The sequence below is a fragment of the Thermobia domestica genome, chromosome 13 (assembly GCF_964235325.1).
Source record: "Thermobia domestica chromosome 13, izTheDome1.hap1.1, whole genome shotgun sequence".
NCBI classification, from domain to species: Eukaryota; Metazoa; Arthropoda; class Insecta; order Zygentoma; family Lepismatidae; genus Thermobia; species Thermobia domestica.
The window spans coordinates 27,220,789-27,247,735 of NC_137466.1; the positions used below are offsets into that span (position 1 = coordinate 27,220,789).

The 26,947-nt window shown below is 35.9% G+C and overlaps 1 long non-coding RNA gene across 1 annotated transcript in view; it reads left to right on the forward strand.

Annotated features, from left to right (window-relative positions):
• The first annotated feature begins 2,111 nt into the window (after positions 1 to 2,111).
• LOC145669147 (uncharacterized) overlaps positions 2,112 to 26,947 on the forward strand; it is a 99,530-nt gene continuing 74,694 nt past the window's right edge. The window contains exons 1-2 of the long non-coding RNA XR_014128146.1: positions 2,112 to 2,372; positions 20,000 to 20,145. This is a non-coding gene — a long non-coding RNA (uncharacterized LOC145669147). The remainder of the gene's footprint in view (positions 2,373 to 19,999; positions 20,146 to 26,947) is intronic.

A 26,947-nucleotide genomic window follows, 5' to 3' on the forward strand; every position in this document is an offset into this window, starting at 1 on the left:
AACATCTTTTACAGTTATCAGACCTCTTGTTTCCATTTCTAGCGAACTCCTGGAATTGTTTAATTCTCCACAAATTACACACTTTTTCATGATTTATTAAATATAAAATATCCAAAATAGTTAGCTCATTTTTGTTTGATTTTAAATGTCATAAAAGCCTATATGCAGTGCAATTACTCAATCTACTTTGGGTTATCCCTCTCTGTTAAAGTACAATAGTCAGTGGTGGCTTCATATTTTTTTGACAGATAGGGGGGTGGAAGGGGGAAAAGTGTCCTAAAACATACATTCATACCCTACTTCCCTTATTTTGTGTTTTCTCTCTTTCTGTTTAGTGTGGATGTTTGTTTTTGTGGTGTTAGGGTTTTATATTAAGCCTTTACATTATGTAACCTTTTTTATTTTTTACGAGATTTTTTTTGGAAAAAGTAGAGAAACTTCTTTCCTCTTATATTTATTTCTTAGCGTTCATCTTGTTTGAACTGCTTAAGTAAGATCATTTTATAACTTCTTATGTTATCCATTGTCCTCACGATAATAAAATCGTCAATCTTAACAATTAATTTTATTCTCTTATTTGCAGTTTGCCACACTGTTATATTTGTTAAAAAATTGAGGTTTCGTCCTAGCCTTTCTAATTCTCAACAATTCCAACTACTCTGCTTTTTGGGTTGCCTACTATTGCAGGGCAGGGAGAATTGTATTTAGTAATGCACTTTTGCAGTCGTGTATACACAATGGTGACCGAAGGAAAATGTCTGACCATGGCTGATGCTTCATTCTGCATAATTTCTTTTTCTTTAGACAGAAATTGCTTCGAGCGTTGTCAATAAATAAATACCCTCAAGATATTTTGTCATCGATCTGGTATGTTAACAGCAGAAGTTGTAGAGCCTTGGATTAAATGTAGTTGTTTGATGCGCACAAGTGACTCTGAGTAATAACAAAATGCAATTTCACATAATATGGGTACGGTGATATTTGCGTACATGTTAATATTAATGACATTTGCGTATATGTCAAAGTGTAAATGACTAATTCGGTAGCATTTGCGTATGAGCTAATATGTAATTTGGTTATGATTAGAGACCGGATGCTTAGACATTAAAAGCCTGGAAAATAGTCAGGCAAATAGGTACTTAAAATTTAAAAGTAGGCAGTAAAATATTCACTAAGATGTAACTCTAAGTAATGAAGATAAATACTCAATGCAATTAAAAATTAATTCCAGTCATAGATAATGTTCAAAGAGTATAAAAACATACCTGTTTGTTAATATTTTATTTTGCTCTATATATAAAAACGAAGCTTGACATGTATTCCATGTACATTTGGTTAGTACATTCTACATCACTATACCTAGGCACATAACAGCCCAAATTTTATACACTTTATCAGCACATACAACAGTCCAAAGTTTTACATCTTACCACTACAAAGAACACTTATATTTCTCGGAAGAGGCCAAATCATTTCTTGAAATACTAAATTACACGTTTTTCCCAATAAAGTTTTATTTTAAAGAAAATGCATAGAAGAGGCAACATTAGGCACTAAAACAATTATTTGGGAAGAATGTGAGAAATAGGCGAAAATATAATTGACTTAAATGGAAACTATAACCCCCCATATAAACTTTGAAACGTTATTTTTCATCATATCTTTAATATTAAAGAATATGCATTTTGCCTAATAACGGTCTCTAGTTATGATTCTTTGGAGAATGCTGAATCTTGAACATATACTCATGAAGTGATAAATGAAAGTCATGATAGCAAACTACTATGGTGAATGTTTAGCATACTTGTATGATTTATATTAACGCTTTATCCCATCTATGTCTCGATGGTCAAGATTTGGGAGGGAAAAATGCAAAATTACTTTTCATAAAATAATTATGTAAGACCGATGAGGAAAGGAGAGGGAAAGATAAATAATGTTTAATATTCCAAGCATAGGAAACGACAGGAAGAATGAAGTATGTATTTTATATGATAAAATCTACTTGCCAAGATAATTTTTGCTCACATGGATGAAACAAATCTTATTAAAGCAGAGCATTATTATACCTATTGTTAGAACTACAATATAATAATCGTGATATAGTAACGGAAATAAAGAATGATAATTTAAGATGGTTGGGACATCTAGAACGTAAGGAAGACCATAGAGGAGTGAAACAAATCTGCAAGGGAGCTCTTGAAGGAAGGAGAATCATTGGGAGACAGAGACTCAGATGGTTGGATGATGTATTCAATGACTTAAAAAAGATGGGAATAACGGCATGGAGAAGTAAAGCAAAGAACAGAGAAGAATGGAAATCTACCTAAAGGATGTCCAAGTCCTACAAGGACTGTAGCACCATGGATAAGGTATTATACCTATTATTACAGAAATGTTCTTTTAGTCCACTTTGTTACAAAATAGAAAAGCACAATTTTTCTCATATGAACAAGGGTCAAGTAATGGGAGATCCCAAACTTCATTTGAAAGAAATTCACTGGGCCTATGTTTAGCAGAAGGGGTCCAGCTGTTTCTTTTAAACATTTTTGGTAATTTCTGTTCATATTAGGTTAGAGGTTAGTTAGGTAAGTTTAGGTTACATTAGTTACACTGAGAAAAATAACCGGTAACCTAGTGAAGGTTAATGGACATTAACCTAGTGATGGTTAATTTGACTGCTAGAACGAGTTAATAATTTGCAACAATCCTTTTGAGACAAAAAGGTTAATTTTACGAGGTCACCGGTAATCAATCGAAAAATATTACTGGAAAATTCGTAGAAATAATCCAGTGTTTGGTTGTTATTAACCTATAAAGTAGCTTAGAAGATCACAACCAATTCAAAAAGATTAATTTAATTTAAAACACTCTGTTGTTATCACCTGATTTTCACACAAGGTAAATTTAACCACCCAGAACTTGTTTACTAGTAACACTGCATTACTAGAAGCATACACAGCAACGTCGCCATTTGCAATTTTAAGAACGAAAAGTTTTACCAATTGTGAATACATCCAAAGGAATAGGAAAACAGTTATTAAAATATGTATTCTACATGAATTAATAGAGAAATGTGAAGGAAAGTTTATTTACGGAAGTTTATGCATTTTCTGACATTTAAATGAAAATCATTTTGAGATACATCTTTCTAGTACAAATAATCAAACTAAATGGTAGCACTACTAACCATGCAACTGCCATCAAATAATTCATATACTCGTAACAACAATTTCGTGATATTTAGAGGAAACTTAATACGTTGTACGTTCCTTTACAGTCAAATACCAAAAACCTTTTGCAGCTTTGCTTGTAGGAAAAAGTAACACCCAAACAAATTTTTACTGTTAGTTTTTACATACTTCTGATATGGGTGGCTTAAAAAGGTATCACATAAGTACAACCGAATAATAAGTTTAGGCAGTTCTTACCTATTTTAATACTGCATTTTTTGATGTTATCATATCATCAAAGATGTGATTGAATGAAGAATACAAATTATTCTAACTAATTAAAGATATGTTATTCAAAATACGCGGTTAGAAAGTTGATGCACTCTGTTTCGTTAACCGAGCAGTCGGTTGTTCTCAAATCCTAACTAGGTTACCCGTTATAGGCTACGATTGGTAGTGATAACTACGCGATCGGTTAGCGTACCCCTGTGAGTTATTACACTGTAACCTAGCAATATTAACCTGTAACACAACGTTAAGATCACCGTCTCTCGTTAACCTATTTCGCTTGGTTGCTGGGACACACGACTTTGTTGTCCATATATTGACAAACTGACTTGGTTACTGTTCACCTTTTCCTTGTTTACTAGTACCTTTCTTTTTTTTTTTTTTTTTTTGCGTGTAGGTAAGTTTAGGTTAGTATATGTTATATTATGTTAGTATAGGGGTCCAGTATAATTTTTTAAACAAATGATAGAATTTCGCTTATTTCCACTAATATTAGGTTAGTTTAGATTAGTTCATGTTAGCTTAGATTAATTTAGGTTAGGTTAGGTTAGATGTGGTTACGTTATGTTACGTTACGTACTTGCATCATCCATTTCTTCCGTAAATTTTGTGTTTTTTACGTGCTTCTGGACCCCTTTTGCTAAATACTCCGTTCGCTGATCGTACACGTTTATTGAAACTAGGGACTGCAAAAGTTTTCCGAATTCCAAAAAAATTATTTTCCGGAATGGGAATTTTTCCGAATTCCGGATTTCTTCCAAAATCCAGAATTTTCCGAATTCTGGAATTTTTCCGATTTTACTTTCCGGATTCCAGAAATTAAAAATTCTGGAATTGTCCATCCTTAATTGAAACGGTGTTCAATAAGAAGTACTGTATCGAAAGTTTTTCAGAAAGCATAAGGGCAGGGCGCAAAGTTTTGAAGTCAGACACACTCGCCAATCCAAAAAATTATGGTCGCCAGTATCTCTCATGTGGAAATTATGAGAGGTTCCCTCCTCCTCCACGACCTTTGATTTGACAAAGGAAGATATTACATCAGGGCATAAAATTTCAAAACCAGACAATTAAATTCAGGATAATAAATTTTGAATCGGACAATTCATATACGTGTTAAAAATATAATGCTCACGTTTCTTTAATGTTCTCTCTCTGCACTGAAGTACCAGCTGATCAAAGTCCTTAAGTGAAGGGCCATTGATGAAAATTGACAGCAAATCATCCAGTGTGTCAGTCTTCAGTGAATTTCCGTAGCAGTCTTAACTCCGTTGAGACTGTTAAAGCCTCTCTCACATGAGGCAGTACTCACAAATAAAACTGCACAAAATGTGACAATTGGAATCAAATTTGGGAATCTCGTAATGATGTTTTCACTATAAATTTTTTCAGTGGCTGATTCAACGTCAATGAAGGAAACGAAAGTTTATATTCAGCCTACTCTGCTAAGACAAGGTCCATTTTCACTGTATAAATCTAGTTGCAAGTACTTAAAAAGCGGTTTTATTTCTTCCACACCAAATTCAAGAATTTTTTTCTTTAGAAAACCTGCCCAAAATGTCAAATATATGAAGGCGCAGAACTACCTCTCATGATACCGATTGCAACCGTTCTGTTATGTATATTTTCGCATTCTTGAATCATTCCTACTGAAAACTGGTCACCAGCTCTAAATTTCTAGTCTCCAATGGCGACCTGGCAACCAGAAATTTTGCGCTCTGATAAGGGTATTGAATTATGGGATAAGATATTTCTATTTTGACTTGCGTTTAGCGCCACTTTTAGCAGCGACACTATATATGAGATGTGGATCCATAGCTTAACATGGGAACCGAATAAAAGCTCAAGCCGGGAATCGAGCCCAAATACCCTGCGCCTAACACGTGTGTGCTATTCTCATAGTCACGATAAAGCACAGGGATAAGAAATCGATCGGTATTGGTTCATTTAAAAAATGAAGAAAGGGGCGCGGTGGGGATTACCTCTAGTGCGTAGGGTTCCTGGTTCGAACTTCGGCCAAGTAATTATGTGGTCGACAACATTGTGTCCGTGGGTTCTCTCGTTTCTTCCCAAATCTTCATTGCAACAATTCTTCCATATCATTTTCTTCCCTTAATAATCTCTTTCCCTTAGCTTAATGGGCATAATCATAGGACGTTAAATGAAAGATTTAATTTAATTTTATTTGTTACGTGAGATAGTGTCAATCTTCATGATAATGAGATCTGATAAAACCACACACACACACACACAAACAAAAAAACAATATCGCGGTAAAACCCAAGAGTTGTGGCAAACAACACCATGGCAAACTACGTGCCACTATGTGCAGTTACCGGGATAAAGATAAGAGAATTGACTGTTGGATTGAGATTTAGAGTCCCTTTCGGCATCAGGGCTAAATAAGACGATAACCTAAGTTGGAATCGGAACAACCGTAATGCGTTCAAATTTTAATGATCCCCCACCGGGAAGAAGAGAATTACGTTTTTTAGAATTACACCAGAAGAATGTCCATTCTTCGCACGGGGAGCATACGTTTAACTTTGGACATAAAGCGCTCCAAAACTGTCAGTAATCAACTTAGGGACCAAACACTGTGAATTGGACACTAATATTGGTCATTTTAAATTATTTTTACATGTCACTTCCTTCCTTGGGGTACTAATGGGGTCTGAATTTGGATTTCAACGGCATCGGAAGTGTCACTGTTCATCTCAGCGACCTCGAAAACTATGAATTCGACACTAATATTGATGATTTTCAATCATTTTTATTCATTTTCCCCTCCCTCAAGTGGCGGAGCTAAAATTGGACTTAAACGGCATCGGATCTGTCACTGTTCATCTCAGCGACCCTGGAAACTATGGATTCGATACTAATATCGGTCATATATATATATATATATCTTTCCTTCTTCTTCTCCAAGTTGCTCTGTTAAAGTGAAATGATAAAAACCACCCTAGACCTGGAACTCTCTATGTTGAAAATTTGATCGAGATCGGTCGGGTTAAGTCAGATAGTCACTTTCATTTTTATTATATATATATTAGCAGCTTCATACATTATCTTTACATGTATAAAAATGTTTCATCGTTTTCGGGTAACCCCAGATCTGTCCAGGGTCAACGGGTCACTACTTTACTTTCACAAGAAAGCATTGGTTTTCCCCTCATTCAGTAGTATAATGCATTGATTGCATACATATTTTACTTTGGTTACACATAAGTTGGTAAGGCGTTGAAAGATGTAATTGAAAATTCAAATGAAATCCATGCCATTTTATATCATCCTGTAGTTATTTCCATTCACCTTCTAGTGTAACTTTGTATTCTCCTTCAGTACGTATTAGACGTGAATTACCTTCATTGTAGTTACATATTGTAATGTTTTACACGTGATCTATATTTGTAAACCCTAACACGTGCTTCTTATCTATAAACAAAATCACATGGCCTTCTACTATTACTTCAAGAACCAGACCACAGGAATCATCATCACGTCATGTGACGGAAGAGAAACATTAACGCCACCGCTGTCCAAAAGAAGATATAAAACACCATGTAATATCTCCATCGGCATTAAATAGTAGTTTCGGCTGGTCAATTCTTCTCTTTGCTTGTCTGGAGCCCTGAGAGATCTATCCTAATCGAAGCCTTTGATTCTTTACAATACCGTAGGTTTTTAGTATAAATATTTTTGTCTTGATGTTTCTTTTCTCATTTGTAGTTTTCCTAGACTTGAAAATAAGATGATTACAATATTGACTATTTTATGTTTTTATTTGACAAAGAACCCTGACGATGCTACTAATAGAATTTGCCCATGCTGGGGTAAATTTCTAATTGTATATATATTCGGGATGTTTGAACTACTGCTTCTGCCACTCTGATAGAAGTGCTCATTTTTTCACACGTTGTTAGTTGAACTTTTTATATTAATTTAAGGATACTGAAACCAGTGGAAGTATTTTAAAACTTGTTCCTTCATGAGGTAACACGGGAAATGGATTCAAAGTTGGAATATATACGTTTGCTTCTTTGATCATGAAAAAATAAATAAATAAAAAAATACTAAATAGGAGGTATTCAAACAGAGCGCGCCAACCGTTAGAGGGAGCTAGCTACAGCTACTGAGCGCACCTAACGGCAGGTGTATACAAAAAGCTGCAACTTGCTTCGTTTCGTTACGACCGTCAGTCGCACCATTCAAATTGGTTTTCCCCCATTCAAGCATTTTCCCTCAATCACGCTAAATTGTCCAAGTACAGTTAGCGACAAGAGTTCTTTCCGTTTCGTAAAATTTATTTTAGGAATGACAGTGGTATGGTTGGAACATACAGAAAATCACATTTTTTAAAATTTACTGAAAACTGTACTCAAATTGTCATTCCATTCTGAAGTTATTTATGAAACTAATTTCATGAAACAAAAATAACTTTTGTCGCTGACTGTACAACCGTTTGTTTACCACCCGATACAAATTCATGTAGAAATAAGCTTCCAATCAAAAATAAATAAATAACACAACCAACATCACTTTGGCCCTTTGACCGACTCATACGTTAAAATACGTCCAAAATGAAAGTATGAATTAACCCCCTCCCTTCCAAATGCATTCGACGAAAATTTTAGTTAAAATGTTCGACTTAGCAGTAATAATTATGTCATAAATTCTTTTTAAGGCTTCCCAACCATCCTCTCTGCAGAGAGTTAAAATCAGCAAAAAATAAAGTATTGAATTTACCGTCAGCTGGTCTTCTTTTACAGTTCAACGATAAATTTTCTAAAATACATTCGGTTTTTATACAATATAATATGCATTTTCTTTGACTTTTTCCTGTAATCCCCGTGCTTGGGGTTGAAATTAGTCAAGAATGAGTAGTGAATTGACTCCCTCTTGTGTAATAATATGGACCCCCACAATTAAAAAGAAATATAATCCTTGATTATTTCTGTTTCAACTCTTCGATTTTAGTGTAGTATGTGGTACACTTTCTTTAAGGCTTCCCACTTGTTCATTGTACATGGAGCAGAAATCAGTAAAGAATAATATAAGCCCCTCCCTCGAATTTTTAGTGTTCCATGATAACTTATATAAAACTTAATTCAGTTTCCATACCATATTATGTATATTTTGTTTGAGTCTTTTATGTAATCCATTCTGCTTGGGATTAAAATCAGTTAAGAATGAGCTGTGAATTTAGTTCCCTTATGTGATGCAGATTACTCCGCTCCCCCTAATTAAAAAATACTTGTCACGACATTTTTCGTAAAAATAATCTTTGGTTCTGAAACAATACGACATAGCTATATATTTTCTTTGAGCTACAGTATGATCACTTCTGAATAGTGTTTAAGGAAGACCAGTGAAGAATAAAGGTTGTATTTAACCCTCCTTCACCTGATTTTTTTTAAAAAAAATAAATAAATTTCACAATAACTTTTACAAAATTTATTCCACTTTGACACACTATGCAGTTTCGCAACATTCTAAAGTAAGTAAAACTACATAGCAAGTTGCATTCTGAACAATTCAAACATAATCTCTATTCAACAGAGAGTGACATTCTCCCGTTAGAGAAATTTAGATAATAACTTGAGTTGTGGTGAGTAGATAAGTTGATTGGTATTTTTTCCGATGTTGTGCGGTTTTTGCGTTTTGTGAGTCAGGTAACGCGGAGAAGAATGTGTAATGAAAGAAAAGATTAATTTATTTTGGTAATAAAATAATTAACTCAGTTATCGATTTTATAAAATTCGGATATCTTGCTCTAGCATTTATTGTAGTATTACTAATACAACATTTCTATAAAAACAAAATTTAAATGGGAAATTAAAAATATGTATTTCTGTTAATTCGAACTAACAGTGGAGATAATAGACGTGAGAGAAATGTTTTACGAATTTAATTTATATCGGTATATATTGAAAAATTAAGCACATATTTGTAAGTTAGGGGTTATATTGCCTCCTTTGAAAGGTGAACCATTGAAATCAATTTACTCTACATTTATGGGATGCCTTAAGTATAATGAAAACATCTGTGAGACAAAGAATACGGTGCACTTTATAAAATTCTTTTCCATTACTTTTCCTGCTTTCAATACGTGCGTTAATTTGTCTTTTGGTGCTTGCACAAATAATTGTTTCGAGTTATGGCTAATATGCTTGCAGATTCATATGCCCCCGATTATAAATAATTATTTTCAGTGGAATTTAAGGAAAACAGAAAAGAAAAAAATTATAGTACATGGTAGGTGTTTTGTTGGAATTTACGGACATATTAATATAGTTAAAGCTAGTGAAAATCAGGAGAGGGATCGCTCATTTCAACAATCAGAGCATTATTACATGAAGTAAGGCTTCTACTATTCGACTCGATTCGGATTTGTGTGTCTGGCCGTCCATCTGTTCGACGTTGACTTTCGTAGAACGTTCCCCCATTTTAACGTAACTTAAAATAAGCCTTCCTCCAACAGGCAGAAATAACCATATTATTTGATGTTGCAATCCACGAAGAATAAGCGGGCTCAAAGGGGGCTAAAAAAAATCAACCCATTGTTGTAAATTTGAATATTTGACATAGAAACGATTTTACAAGGTATATAAAAATTCTATTCTGTTTCGATTTCTACAAAATGTGTTATATTTTTTAAAAAAGAGGATGACTGAATAATGAAAGAGTGACTCCTTACCCTCAAGTTTAAAACATACGTTCCACGAAATTTTTATTTGAGAAAAGATATTGGATTTTAAAACGATATGCCGAACGTTTTATTTGATACTACCTGTTCATTCCCTGTGGACTGACCTAAGATCATGGAAGAGCAGAGGGGTGGATTATACACCTTCCCCTGATTTTTTAAAAAAGTTTCGTTGTAACTTTCGCAAATATTATTCGATTTTGCTAGGATATATGAACTTTCTTATTTTTGAGGCTTTTCCACAGTCCTCACTGCTTGGAATTAAAAACTATCACGAGTGAGCGGTGAATGTTGGGTAGAGTCCCCCTTTTATCCCAATCCCAATTTTGTACAAGATGGTGCATATGTTTATTGAGGATCACACAATCTGCAATGCTTGGGGTTGAGGTAAATAAAAAATGAGCAGTCACAGTCTCTCAATATACACACACAATAATTTAAAAGTATAAATATATATTCTACTCGTACAATAACTTTCGTATAAAACAAAATCATTCGATTTTCGTGGAATGTCGCCTGAATTTTTCTGAGGATTCCCAATCGTCTTTATTGATGGAGCTGAAATTGACCAATAAGGAGAGCATAAATCGCCCAACTTGTAAATAAAGTGTGTCCATGAGAATTTTGTAACAAAACTCCGATTTTTGTATACATAATATGCGTTTTGTTTGACATTAAAAACTTGCTGGTATAAATTGAATAGGCGGATCCGGGGCAGGGGGCGAAAGGTCGTTCGACTCCCAAAATCAGCTGCATAGTCACAAGTATTCTAAAAGCTTGATAAGAGATAAAACTGAGAATCTTTCATCCCCTATCCCTAAACTCTCCCAAGAGTCCGTCCTGAATCCGCCGCTAATAATTAGTAATTGCAATTAGTGAGAAGGAAAAAAGGATAGCTCGCTTGAACAATGCATGACGATGCTAGAGACAATGAGGCGAGCTTTCACCAGGTGGCATCGTCTGACCCTCAGACATGTTGTATTTTAAGGTAGGCCAAATAATATAAAATTACAATTTGGGTGTAAGCAAAAAATAGTTGCCTCCAAAAATTTCTCTGCCGCTCCACTCCCCCTTCCCACCAACTCGAGGAAATGAAAGCTGGCATCGTCAGTGATTGTAGAATTATGATGAAGTTAGCATGACTGCCAACTGTACGGGTCTACCAACTCAGATACGGGTGTACGGGTTGCTATGCAAAATGTATGGGTGAACTAATATTTTTGGCAATACTTTTCTTTTATTGGTTAAAAGCAGCAATTGGAACATTATTGTTATCATTTAGCAAAATAAATAAAGAAAATAAAAAAATAGACTTATTTGCCTACCCTATTGTGATCAGAATCACAAAGTAAGATAGGAACAGAGTGGTAACGTATAAACCCTAAAGTAATTGTCTAGCTTTCATGCAGCCAGCAATTTTGTTTCACGATGTTAAGTCACGTGGCTCCAGTAGGCCGTCAGTCCCCACGTGCGGCCTACTTACTCCTCTGTTCGAAAGCACTGACTATCTATTATTTTATGCTTATAGCCTATGTATTTGTTACGATCTTCGATGTTTATTTATTTATTTATTCAACACAACAGGCTCTAGGCCCAGTTACAGTGTTGTTCCTTACAAATACATTTACCCTTAGTTATGTATATTTATATATTTAAACAAGGTTATACATTTGTATATTTTCATTTTCACATATTTTAAGGCTATTTTTATACTGTCTCCGACATTCCAAAAACATCTATAGAAGTTATCCTTTCAATTGCATTGTAGGAAGCACTCATTCTCCATATAGGAGACTTAGCGAGGATATTTGTTCTTGCCTTTCTGCAGTAAAATGTACTGATATTTCCTATGCGGGTTTTACCTGATGGGACATGCAATTGAACCTTAGAAGTAAGATTGGGACAGTTAATTTTACCATGTAGCAATTTGTGTAAAAATAAAAGATCCGTATGTTCTCTACGTTATTTCAACGTGTTCATATTAAAGTTTTGTACTATTTCTGAATACGACTCGTATTTTGGATCCATGCCAGTTTTTCTATAAGCAAGTAATCTCAAGAATTTTGACTGTATTCTTTCAATCATATCTATGTGTTTTTGTGTTTTTGGTGACCAAGACAGAGTCGCATATTCTACTTGTGATCTCACAAAACAAAAGTAGAGTTTCATTTGTTTTGAAACTCCTTACCTATTCTCATAACAAAGCCAAGATTTTTGTATGAATTATTAACAATCGTTTCAGTATGATGAATAAAACTTAATTTAGGATCAAATAGCACTCCTAGATCTTTAATTAAAGTAGGTTCCTCTAAAATAGTTCCTTCAATAGAATAGTCATGTTTAATGGTGTTTTCTTTGCGGGTAAGGGAAAGAGTTTTGCATTTATTTTTCAACTTAAACTTGTTATTGTCACACCAGTTCCTAATATTACATAAGTCTATTTGCAGTTTTGCACAGTCTTCAAGCGAATTAATTTTGGAGAATATTTTAAGGTCGTCGGCGAATAGAAGAGTGTTAGAATAATGAATATAAGACGGTAGGTCATTTATCACTAATAGAAATAAGAGTGGACCAAGATTTGAGCCTTGGGGGACTCCAGATAAGGCTGTGAATTTTTTAGATACAAATCCTTTGTACATGACGACCTGTTGACGATTTTGCAAATAGGATGCAAAAAAATTTTTTGCTTGCATAGAGAAATTAAAAGTTGTTAGTTTTTGCAACAGTACATCATGGTCTACCAAATCAAAGGCTTTTGAAAAGTCAGTATAGATCACATCCACTTGACCCCCTCTATCCAATTCATTTGCAATAAAATTTGTAATAATGGCTAAATTAGTGGATGTTGATCTATTCTTTAAGAAGCCATGCTGACGGGCTTTACATGACACATTATCCTCTTGAATATTACTTGCTCAAACACCTTGACAAATGTTGATAAAATAGAAATAGGCCTAAAATTCTGTATATTCTTCACATCACAAGATTTAGGGATAGGACAAACTATGTCTTCTTTCCACTTGTCCGGAAACACGCTTGTTCTTAATCACATATTTATAATTGTATGTAGAGGATGCTTAAGAATGTCTATACAACCCTTAAGAATGTACGGTGGTATACCATCCGATCCGCACGATCTTTTGGGTTTCAACATTCTTATGGCTTCCTCAACATCCTCTAGAGCTATTTCATTTAAGAAAAACATATCTAATGTTTCGTAAGCTGTCCCATCAGGCATGAATCTATTTGTATCACAATGCGCTCTGCCATTACTATAAACCGAATTAAAATAGCTGGCAAATTCCTCTGCAATATCATTGCTGTTTCTCAGATCCTTACCATTATACGTAAGGAAGCCTGTAGAAAGATGCCTATTTTTACTTTTTATAAAATTCCAGAATTGACTAGGATCCCTCTCTGCCATGTGTTCCGATTCAAAAACGAAAGATTTATACGCTAACGCTATTTCTGTTTTCAATTCTTTCCGGAGTTTACACAATTCCCATTTGTGAAACGAAACATCACCCATACCGTTTCTCCATTTTTTATGGTGATAGGACTTACATTTTTTTTTTTAAATATAATTGGACTTAAACCAACAGGGATAATTTTTGTTCAAAAATTTCTTAGAGGAAACACTTACATGTATCGCATTATAAATAATTTCATAAAACTTATCAACAATCACGTTAATATCATTCAGATCTTCGAGGCAGTCCCAGATAGCATTTAGTAATTCATTGTACATTTTAGTAAAATTTGCCTTTCTAAAGTTAAAACCTTGCAAATTGTTTTGCAGTTTATCTCTTATTGATAGTTGATTTAGGTACAATAAGCCTTCCAATGCAGGATGATGCCTATCTTCTGAAACCAAAGGGTGCTCTACTCTTTCAATAGAAGCGTCATCAACATTAGTAATTACTAAGTCCAATATGCGACCATTCTCATTCTGTACATTGTTAATCGAATTTAGACCAAATAAATTAATACAGTTGAAAAGACTTTTACAGGCGCCTGATGAATTCAAAAAGGATAAACTTGAATTTATCTCTGGAAGATTAAAGTCTCCCATACAAAGAATAGTGCTCCCCATTGGGCAATTGGATTCAATGAATTGACAAAAATTTTCATAAATTATTAAATTAGAGTCGGGTGGTATATAAACAGCACAAACATATATAGTTACACTATTTGTCACAAGTTTTGTAAGAATACATTCAAATCCATCGTCATCTGAATTAACATGAAACATTCAATGTTTTTTAAGTACCGCCAGTAATACCCCTCTACCTTTTGACTTCCCAAGCAATTCAAGATCCCTTCTTTTCTAAATACAGTGTATCTACAATCAAAAAAATTCCGAATTATAAAAAACTATCAGACAGACCGCTTTCAACAATTGCAATTATATCATAATTATTTGATAGTACACTTGTAAAAAAAATTCAGATTGTTTGCTCCTAAGTCCATTCACATTTTGAAAATAAAATGAAAAAGGTTTATTTCTCGCTTTGATTTTGTTTTCACTACTTTTATTATTATTATCTTCAATACGGTCACAAGGAAGGTTAGGTATTGCTGTTTGTACTTACATGGAACGTCCCTTGAGGCATTTTTCTGATTTGGTGTAGTCTGATTTCCGGTTGACCAAGCTTGCACTCTGTGCCTGTTTTCTTGAGGGAGAGGGAGACGATTAAGGGATGGAGTTATTTTGGGTTTCCTCGTTGACAGTTAAAGGTTGAACGACCGTGACCTCCGGCTTTTCTGCTGGCGACACTTGTCTTCGCGCTCCTGGTCCCTTTGGTGTTTTCCATTCTCCAGATCCCATAATGTAAATTTCCTCCCGTCTATGTTTAAGTACCTGAACTGCAGATATGCATAAGAACCCGCTCTCCTAGCATTATTTAAATAAAACTGTAGTTTCTTGCGTTTTTGTCTTACTTTGTAAGAGTAGTCCTGTTCAATATAAATGTTCGAGCCTTTCAGTTTGCTCCTATTTCGTGCACACTCTCTTTTTTCTTGTCGCTGAAAAATTTACGTTATAGGACGATTTCTTGTTTCGGTCTTTCTCCCCAATCTATGGACTCTATTAAGATCAAGTTCATTTGTTTCCACTCCCAATCTATTCCGTATCACTTCACAAACTTTGCGTTCACTTTCTTCTCATGTTTCCTTAGCACTTTCACTTATTCCATAAAAAACTAAATTTTGTATTCTGCTCCTATTTTTTAAGTCTTCTATTTTACCTTCAAGATAACTCGTGTAGTCTTGTAGTTCACCGATTTCCTTTGACATTCTTTCGAATTTGCCCTCAATGTTTTCAAGTCTGTCCACTAGCCTAGCCACAGTATCGTTTAGTCGTTTCACTTCTGACACAACACTATCATTCGAATTACGCAAAGCACCGAGCATATCTTTAATCTCTGCTATATCAGATTTATGTAAATTAGGGGGACCTGGGTTCTCCTCTATTCCTGAAATCAATAGCATAGAAGGAACCACAAGCCCATACACATAGTACACTTTGTTCGATTTTGAGATACTACCCACACCTGGGCTACTACACAGTATTTTCTTCCCAGCATTTCTAAACAAGCCAATTCTGACCCTTCACACACCAATTGATACTCCCATGTCACATTTCACCGAGCACCGGAGCGTTAAACCAACACGTCTTCTCTCAACTACCACTCGATGTGAAAAGTGCGATCTGTGTGTGAGAAATCTGGGGATCAGTTTTTACCTTTAGTATGATGGGAAATGCTTGGACTGATGCAACATAACGTCTGAAAATTTACTGAAATCTAAATTAATGGTAAAAATTAAGTTTCACAGGACCTGCAAAGAATTTTACTCTTATGTAAAAAGAATCATGCTGTATTGAAAGGTGGTAAAAATGAAAATAAGTATTACGTCTGTTCAGAAATAAATGTTAATTACAGTTTCAAATCAATGTTATTTTGTTTCTCTGACAAATATTTCTAAACAGATTTAAAAAAAAAAAAACATGGGCTACATGGATGTGTTTAACTGAAATAAGGTTTTAATTTAACGAAATTAGATTTGGAGGACACGCTGTGAATGTACGGGTGAGCAGGTTTGAGAAGTTGACAGCCCTGGAAGTTAGTATCTAACTCTACCATATGAATAGAATGCATACTTTTGAGGTCCCTGGTTCGATATTGGTAAAGTAAGTTTTTTGGTGGACAACATCGTGTTCATGGATTTTCTCGTGGTGCTCTCGTTTCCTTCCAAATTCTTATTCTACCAATTCTTCCATTGCCATTTACTTTCCTTAATCATTCGTTTCCCTTAGCCTAATGGACATAGGTATAAACGTGGGACGTTAAACTGAAAGATTTCTACCATATGAATGTATAATACTAATGTATGTTGTAATTACTAAGAATGAATTCTCTAATTGCCTTGTATAATTGGATGTTTCCCCTCCCCTTTTCTCTCTCTTCGAGGTCAATAAATCAATACAATAAATTGAAGTATTTAGTTAAAGCATGTTGTGACATTAATTATGCAATTGAACGAACGGATAATTTACATTCTAAAACTAGTTTACAATTATTCATTTCACGGTTGAAATGGCAGCCTCTTTGCTGTTCCAAGCGTTCAAACCAGATAGTATAGATTCCAAGCGTATAGATTCAATAGTTATACTTGTTTGACTACTGCTCAAAATAAATGACCAGTGTCCATCTTCTTTTCTGAAATGTATTCGACTTCTTTTCAAATGTATTCGACTTCTTGCGTGTTGATTTGTGTCCGTATGCTTCGGGTATCCATATCGCTGTAAGGAAAGAAAGAAAAAAGTCAAGCTACTGAGTGATCAAGGTGAAAAGAGACATCGTCATGTTAGGGTGTTTGGAAGGGATGCTCCGCCTCTACTATTACTCCGCACAGCCCGGACAAAAGAGCCACTAATTCTCCCTAATGGCAAACGACCTTACAACTTCGGTAATCTATCACTAAACGAAAACGGTTGCCGTTTTCTGCCACCGATTTGTGTATACACACATATACTACCAAGCATAGTAGCTCAAGTGGTCTAGCGTTGGCTTCGCATTCGGGAGGTCGCGGGTTTGAGTCCTGCTGCCGGCCATAGTCACTGGGTTTTCCTCAGTCTTACGAGGCAAATGCCAGGATGATACCTACTAAACAGGTCCTGGCCGATACCTTCCCAAGTCCTTTCCATTCTTGTAGTTGTTGTTAGATATCCAGTATACCTAGGTAAAATTGCCTCTGACCTGTATCTGGTGATTGTTAAATACATACATATATATATATATATATATATATATATATATATATATATATATATATATATATATATATATATATATATATATATATATATATATATATATTCCTATACGCTACGTGCCATCACAAGTTAGTTCACCTCTTTAGCCTGCGCGCTGAAGGTATAAAACAGAGCTCCGAAAGCAACAAGAAACGCTGTCCGCAAAGGGAGTTGGTGATTTACGTTCGATTAATGATGGTGTCCGCCATAGAAAAAAAAATCGGGTAGAGAAATGGTTACAGAGCCAAACGTGCTGCTACTAAAGCTTTTTTTCGGGGGTGAGGATCCAAGGAAGATGTATCTACTCGTAATGCCTTTAAGCCTTTCTTCAAGTTGGGCAACGCTCATCTCCTGTTGATTTGTTGTAGATATGAAAGATAATCTGAATTCCGCACGAAACTTTTGATTTTTGTTAAATCGAGTTCTTCCTCGAAATGAAAATCTTTATCTCAGTTTAACATCCCACTATTATGCCCGTTAGGCTAAGGGAGACGATGATTAAAGCAAATGAATGTTAATAGAAGAATTGATGGAATAAGAAAGTGGGAGGAAACGGGAGTATCCCGAAAAAACTCACATACACGATGTCCACAACAAACTTATTTGGCCAGCGATCGAACCAGGGAGCCAGCATATCTTGAGATAAACGCTCTACCGCTAAGCTACCGTGCCCCTCGTCCTCAGAATAAGAATTAATACAGGGTGGTTCAAAAGTAGATATACATTACCGTACTAATCGGCTTATGGCATTTTATATCATTTACTTATTGTTATCCACACAGGTATTGACTTAGGTTCTTACTTAGGTGTTCTTAATTTATTTTTACTTATAACTTAAGCTCGGAACAAACCATAGGAAATAAATTCATTATCTTAAAAATTAAAATGCCATACTTGATCGATGCAGGTCTGTACACCTACTTTAGGACCACTCTGTATATTTAAAGATAATAATCCTTGAAGAAGAGAGGATCCGAGTTGAAGCTTCTTTTTTCTTTTTTCTTTTCTTTTCTTTTTTTTTAAGATGTAATTTCGACCCATTAATGTTTAAGAACAGGAATGAAACGGAATCAAAAATGAACGGAATTTTATTCCTGATTTATTCGGAGTAAATTTAACATGCTAATATTATCATCGACTTATACATAAATCACAAGCCACGAGAAAAATATTCAACATCAACTGGAACGCAGTAATAAAACAGATCATGGGTAACCAAGTCACTTGAGTCACTCGGATGTAGGTCTCTCTTCTCAGATTCCGTCTGACCCGAAGAGATCTGGCAACCCAGGCAGATCCGATTACCCAGAAACAACAGTTAGCCAGCGATGAACTGGTCACCACGCTCTCTGGATCTCTTTCAACTTTACTTCTACCTATATAGGACCATCTACCTTAAAGCCATGTTGTACATCGTCAAGATTCGGAATTTACAGCATTCGTTGCTGTGAGTGGAGAATGCATATACTGGCGTGGGCGTGAGTCTAGAGACATTACTAGCAGCTGTGAGTGAGGGATGCAAGAGGTTTGTGGCAGCCATCATAGCTGCAGAGACTGGTTATTTCAAGTCTATATTGTGGGGAATCAACATAGAGATACAATGAACTGATACTGATAACATAAAATGGTCAGCGACGTTTCACTCTTGTGAAAACATCGCATATAAAACATGCGTCCAATGGCGACCTTTGTATTTTAAAAATTAAAGTGATATTCAGGATGACACGCTCCAACATGGCGGCTGTAGTGGTCACTTGTGTTTCTGATGTTGCCAGATCTCAAACCCCAAATATGGCGAATACAGGCCCCGACTCAGAAGCCTTTCCTGTGTTAGCTGTCATATGACTTTTGGCTCAGGCCCGCATTGTGCAACTCAAACTTTTTATGTGGATGTTGGAGGTGGTAAAATTTCGAGATTTCATCGGAAGTGTTCTTGTCGAAAATTAACACAATTTTGATGATTGATTAAGCACTGATTATTAATTTATATTTCATGTTCAGAATTATTTACTTAATTCTTATGTGTCAGAAAAGTTTACGTCGATTTTTCTCAATTGCTTTGTGGGTTTCAAGTTTACTCTTTTGGGTTTAATAGTTATTCTGATGTGCGGTACCAACAAGTTATTGGTTCTTCGGTAACTCATTGACGTCTCGTGACATTCCCGCGTTAGTTACTTGTGCCCGAATGTCGACGATATATTGAGAATGGAGATTTAAGTAAGATCAATATATTCTTAAATCCATACATAAATAATTTGTGACATTGTAACTATGCAAATGAACCCTTAAATTTGAAAGCGTTTGATGTAACCGAAACGTATACGGCCTTCCTAATTATAAGTTAAGTGAGCTATACGTATATTGTTTCTTTTCCTTCAGTATATTTCGATATAACAATTATAATTGTATATATGTGCATATCCAATCTTATTTCCATTGTTACTAATAAATAGCGATTCTCCTAGAAACAATGAAAGATTATTTAATTATTTTATTGAACTTAATCAACTATCTTTATAGGAAAACCACAAACTGGAAATAATTCAAGAATAACGTTCACATACATCAAGTTTTATTTAAATTAAATTGGTTAACTCGAAAGAATAAGAAAAATACTTAAGAAAAATGTATCGTGCCAACATGAACAAAAGGATTAATTCTTTAAGGTAAGATTTTTAACTCTTAATACTCACAATACTTAAGAACACAGCAATTAGATTATAATTTCGTTTGTACTACCGGAGAGGGACGGTTCTGTAATATACTCACGTGCCTTCCTAATTTATCTAATAAACAAATAAAATAAACTAACAATTATGGAATTTTGAGTGGCTCGAGCGAACAAAATGGTAAGTGCCATTTCCGGTGAAATTGAGATATTAGGTAGAATGGGATTTGGCAACGAACCACAGAATAGTATGTAGGTAGTTTAATTTCGGAAATACACCTGCAGAGCGGAGGGGAATCTTGTTTGGGATGTGTCATTGCATTGAATTGCATGGGAATTTTGAACCTTCTTTTACAGTTTACACAAAAGTTAGAAAATGTGACAGACCATATGTTCGCCCGAGCCTCATTTTATTCCTGTATATGAGTGAGGAACGACTCAAAACAAATTTTTACTTATTTTATGTTGAGCCGGCAATCCTAATTAATGTCCAGGAGAGATATTGCGACACAGTGTAAAACACAGTGCTTGAAGTCACAGTCTGTAACGTGTTCTGGCTTTGTTCTTTCTAGTGCCCGCTGCAGCTATAGAACAAGCCATTAAACGGCTGTCCTCATGTAGAATGTAGTCACACAGTTCGCATCACTGCATCTTTCGTTTCCCATGACCTATTTTTTTTTTTCACGGGGTTTTCTCACCCAACCTGGCAGTGTTACATAGTTGTAAGTTCTATCGATTTATTTTCCTACGTTTGTATATATTATTATTATTATTATTATTATTATTATTATTATTATTATTATTATTATTAGTAGTAGTAGTAGTAGTAGTAGTAGTAGTAGTAGTAGTAGTAGTAGTATCGGATACTAATTTAAAATGGTGTATAGACAAATCCAATAGTATTGGGTGATATCAATAAAACGGAGAAGTTACTCATTACGCCCAATTTTGAAGTAGTTACTCGCATTGGTATCAATAAAAAGAGAACTGAGCACTAGTCGTCTCGGCTGACCTCGGAGAAGCCCCGCCCTTTTGAAGTAACCACACCTCTATTCTCGAGCCGAGTAACTACTACGCGTTTGATATCAATAAAAATGAAAGACTCCTCTGTGATGCTAGTAACTTCTCCAAATTTGTGGAGCAAGCTAAATAGGTGACTCCGTGCGAAATATGGCAGAGTATATGATTGTTTTATTACGTAGAAAAACTTATAAACTGCATAGAAATGTTGGAAATGGAGATTACAAAAAGCATTATAAGTTTATGAAAGAAAATGTAGTGATTAGCACAACATTTTTAAAGGAGAATCAACCGAAATTCGGGGTGGTGGACTACGTAATGATGAAAAGATGCGGGTTTTCTTCAAGGGCGCCGATCCTGTGGGGGCCAGGGGTCCGGGCCCCCCAAAGCTCATGTGGGCCTCCTATTGTATTTATGAATATACAATATTTGGCATAATTAGAGTGCAATTTGTCTTAAAATCCTGATATATATACCTTCTGCATCTGAATGCCCTCCCCCCAAAATTTACAGAGAAATCGGTGTCCTTGGTTTTCTTGCGTTACGTGAGTGATCCGGGATTCCAGGTCGGAATGTCAGGGGATTCTGGTGTGGCTCAAAGTACTGTTTATGACTACCTGAAAATGGATTGTTTCCGGAAGTGTGCGTAATATACAAACAGCAAAGGCAGAGTGGCAAGAGCAATATACATTTCCGGGTGCTATCGGAGCACTTGACTATACACAAGTGGCATTAAAGAAACCTAGTATTTTGGAGAGTAATACGTTAATAGGAAGAGCTATTTCGTGGCTAAGCGGTTAGCATACATGCCTTTGGCATAGGAGACCCGCGTTCGATTCCCGGCAGGAGCTTATGTGGTTCGGATTCCACGTTAATCAGTGGGTTCCGTCTCATATAGGCACGCTACTGAAAAGGACGTTAAACTAATAATCAACTCAACTCAACGTTGATAGAAAGGGTGTATACATGAGAATGTATTTTGTTTATGTCAAGGCGAAAGGGGACACGTATGGTGTGGAAAACGCAATCAGATGGACGTGATTTATGACGTGGGTGGCTGGACTTTTTTAAAAAGAAAACAAAGGAGCCAAGTGTCTGATTTCGTTCTTAAAGCCAAACAATCTACAAAGACCTTGGACAACACGTGATATGCGCTTGTCGTGTTAATCTTGATATTGCTGGATTCCAATCAACATCCATCAGCTCAAATAGGTTTATTCCCACGGTTTCAGTATTACTTTCTTCTTTCCCGGTTTTTTAAAATTATTATTATTATTATTATTCTCGCTCGAATATTAAAGATTCTCTTTTGAATTTGTGTCTCAGTCGTAGATGTATTTGATATTTCGTTGCATTTCACTGTAATTACCTTCAAAGTTTCGGCTTTCCTTCGTTTACTTTCTGGTAGCTGTGACTTTGAAAGTACCATTGAAAACTCTTTTAGAATATCCACAAATGCACTTTGATTGAAGCTATTGTTGCTACTTGCCCGTTTCATGGCTTTTAAGATACTATGCCATAGGTTAAAAACAACGAAATGACTGCGCGATGAATGGGAGAAATGGGTAATCACTTCTTTTATTGATACGACTCAGTGCTACGTGCAGAGGAAGCGCGAGTAAACGTTCACAAATCTGGAGCAGACTAGACCTGAGTAGTGGCTTGTTTTATTGATACGAAATTGAGGGAGGGGATTACTCCAGGTGTAGTTACTCCGATTCTCGAGCAGGACTTCTCAGGAGTAGTTACTTATTTTTATTGATATCACCCATTATCCACAAATTATTTCATGATCATTCACTCTTATTAATCATCTTTCTCATTTGGCCACATTACATAATTATCGGACGTAAAACTACGAATTTCATTTCGGGTTTCATTTTTCAACAATCAGAATTTAAAATAATACAAAACGGAGCCACCAAGAGTACGAAATGGAGCCATCAAAAAGACTGTTCCATAGCTCGGCTTCTAGCATTGAGAACTTTACAATAGAAGGGCAGGTTTAAAGTCGCATTATGACTTCCATAGTCTATTTCTCTATTATATTCAGATGAATTGTAGTCAATCCTCCTTGTAACAACTTTGCTTAATCACTGTATTAACTTCATTTATTATTATTTTATGTACACTGCTCGGGAAAATACAGTGAGTTCAACACAAGGGACCATAATCCAGTGCAACACCTCGACAATGTACCATTAGCTTCTTAAATGTTTGTCAATGTGTAGAAGGCACAAATGGGCACATAATCTAATGCCACTCCATACCATAACATCAGGTGCTGGATGCTAAATACAGGTGTCACTTAGCCTAGTGGCACGATAGCGCTAGATACGAATGCAGCAATCATGATAGTGCAGATAGAAGCGGAATTCGTGTGAAAATAAGATGCCCTGCCATTCGTCTCTTAATATGCAATTTTTGTGACACCATTCTAGTGTCCCATACTTATCTTGAGCTGTCAGAGGAAACCGCAGTAATTTGCGCCTCTGTCTGCCAGATTATGTAGAACTGTTCATGGGGGCATTGGACACTGTGCGACAGCATCCAATACTTGCGCCAGTATAGGATGTAACTGTCCGATTCGCCAGAGCCATACCCGCAAGCCATGTGTCTTCGCGCCCTGTGATAGTGCACGGTCGCTGAGATCCTGCGTGTCGCTGCATAGTATAATAGCGAGCAGTGTATTTACCAGAGTTTTTATAATATGTTCTTGTGTTTGTACGAAAATCTACCAGCTTGTGAAGAAGCAAGATTTCTTTCCACAGGAGTGTACTTGCCCAAATGTAATTAGGTGGAAATCTTTAAATAAACAATAATTTGAAAAAAATGAAACTGGTCGGAAGTACAGAAGGGTTAAAAAAAAAGTACATATCTACAACAGAAAGGACACCATATCAACTTACAGTTGCACTATTTCCCCAAGGTAAGCGTTTACACCTCATTCTCACGGGGAAGCATTATAATTATTTTACATTAGATATTTCGAGCTTCCAGATTCACCATATTTCAGGGCACTGAGATTTATAATTTTATCATCGATTTTCTTCGTTGTGTTATGTTCAATCCCATTCCGATTAGAAAATGATTTACTCCGAAATTTAGTTCAATGAAAGTCAGAAACGATGAGCCTGGCTGCAGAAATCTAATACAGCATAGTTTAAGATAAGATACATTTCACCTTCTCATATAGCAAAAATAACCAAACCTTTTTCGATTAAGAAAATAAGTTATTTAATTCATAGACACGAAATGCTATATTAATAACTTAGGAAATAATTTTAATGTGGGTTCGTTTAGAAAGTTCTTTGATACATCAGCTGCAAAGTAAAACTATAAATTACTCAAATTATGAATTACTTTGCTTCAGATTATAATACTATAGTTCTTTCATTTCAAATAATATTTGATACTAATGGAATTATTAAAAATCTTTCACTCTTAAACTGAATATGCGTATTTCATTTCCATAATTTTTAAAGGAGTTTCGTTCCCTCGATATGATCCCTTCGGGACGACTGTTGCGAATTCGCGACATACTATGCGTTCTTCTGCGAGTCGGTGTACGAAGTGCTTTCAAGTTGTAACACCGCCATTTTTTCTCAGAACTTGTAACAGATAGAAGCGTGCTGTTTGTTTTAAAACACGCAAACACTTGTTTTCCATGCATGACAGTAATGGAAATACCGTACGATACACAGAACTCTAGCACGCTGGAAAATTCATCGCCAGTTTACTGAGACTTGTGATGATGGTGTTATAGATGTATCTAATGTGTGTTCGTGGGTACGATAGTTCAAAGAAGGTAGCACGTCGTGTGACAACAAACCAGATAATCTCGGCCTCGCCCAAGTCGGTCTGACGACATGATCGAACGAGTGTAGAAAGTTGTCTTTGGAGGATCACCGAATGAGTGTGGAACACATCGCCTCCAAAGTTAGCATATTCGTGGGATCCGTGCACACAATCTTGCACAAAGACCTGAAAATGCGAAAAGTGTCCTCCAGGTGGTGCCACAAATGCTGACGAACGACCACAGGGCTGCGCGCATGGTTGTCAGGCAATGTTGACGCGTTTCCCTAGCGACTTTTGGCTGTTACCAACAAAGAAAGATACTCTCCGTGATTGATCATTCATTAGCCGTGCCGCTATTGCATCAGCGATTTTTCAGTGGTCAAAATAAACTCCTAAAGAAGCGTTCGCTACGGTCATGGAGTTATGACGTCGATGTTGTGAAAAATGTGGTCGACTGCATGGAGATTAAGTCGAGAAGTGACATAAGTTTTATAGTTTTCGTTTGATTACTCAGTGAGAAAAAATATTAGGTCTTTTAACTTGAATGCACCTCGTATAGCAGTAGCAGTAGATGCCGATTGCAACAGATTCGCGACGTGCCCGCTCACTCATCCTTCCTTACTCTGCCATCTACTGTTGATTTTGTCTAGTTCTCTGGGAATGAGGATTATGGCGGAAATAGAACAATGCGTTCCTGCGTTTTTACTGGTTTTATGTTTTGTTCTACTGAGAAAAAGTGCTTCTAATATAAATAGATTAAAGAGTTATTTTCTGTGTCTGCCTGTGTGTCTGTGTGTGGCCTGGGGACCATTCGAGTGGACCAACAGTTACCAAATTTTGGTCACGAGTACTTTGAGGCAAGCCCCTGTCTTTTTAAAGTTCATACATACCAGGGAGGTCTCAGGCAGGCTTTTATCGAGATATGTAAAAATAATCCAAAATGACCAATATTAGTGTGGAATTGATAGTTTTCGCGGTCGCTGAGATCAATGTTGAAACTCCGATCGCATTAACTTCCAAAATCACCCCATTCGGCTGCAGGCCGGGGGTCACCGGGGGGTTACCGAGACATGTAAAAATAATGCAAAACGACCGACATTAGTGTCAAATCCTAGTTTTCGCGGTCGCTGAGATCAATTGTGACACTTCAATTAGCAATGGCTTTCAAATTCAGCTAGCATTGAATGCGGTTCGGGGATCATCTGCGGGAAGGGGTTACCGAGACATGTAAAAATAATCCAAAATGATCGATATTAATGTGAAATCCATAGTTTCTGCGGTTGCTGAGATGAATGTTAATACTAACACAGGCATTGATTTCCAAATACAGCCCTCATCGGCTGAGAGCCAGAGGATTCTTTTATTAAAACAAATCGAACCAGTGGATCTCAAGGGTCGTTTACTGGGATGTGTAAAAGTAGTAGAAAATGACCGATATTTTTTCCTTTTGTTGTTCAATTTGTTTACATAGATATTTTATCTTACCCATGCGAAGAATGGATATTTCAGCTAGCATAATATAAAAGAAATTCTGCCACTTATGAATGATCCTACACAATGCTGCCTATTTTGAAACATCGTTTCTCGATATATCTCAGTAATGTGATTAGTCATTTTCTCTCAACAAAGTGAAAATACGAGAAGCAGTCATAGTTATGGCATCTGTGATGCAATCACAATGAATATTGTACAGTACAGTCCTTAGGCTGCCTAATTATGAATATGACAAGTGTGAACAGGTCATAACAATCAGTTTATGAGTAGTGCACCTAAATGGGCGAGTATGTGGTGATCAGTTGTTGCATTGTCGCAGATGTTACAACGCGCAAACATCTAGTTTTAGTGCAAATTGGCGAAATCTGCTTCAGATACCTAGTTTGATAGCCTTAAAGCCAGTTAACGGTGACAGTACTTTAAGGAAACCGTAGGAAACATTAAAACCAACGCGACTGCTGAACTTCGGAAGACGTCTTTCCTTGGTG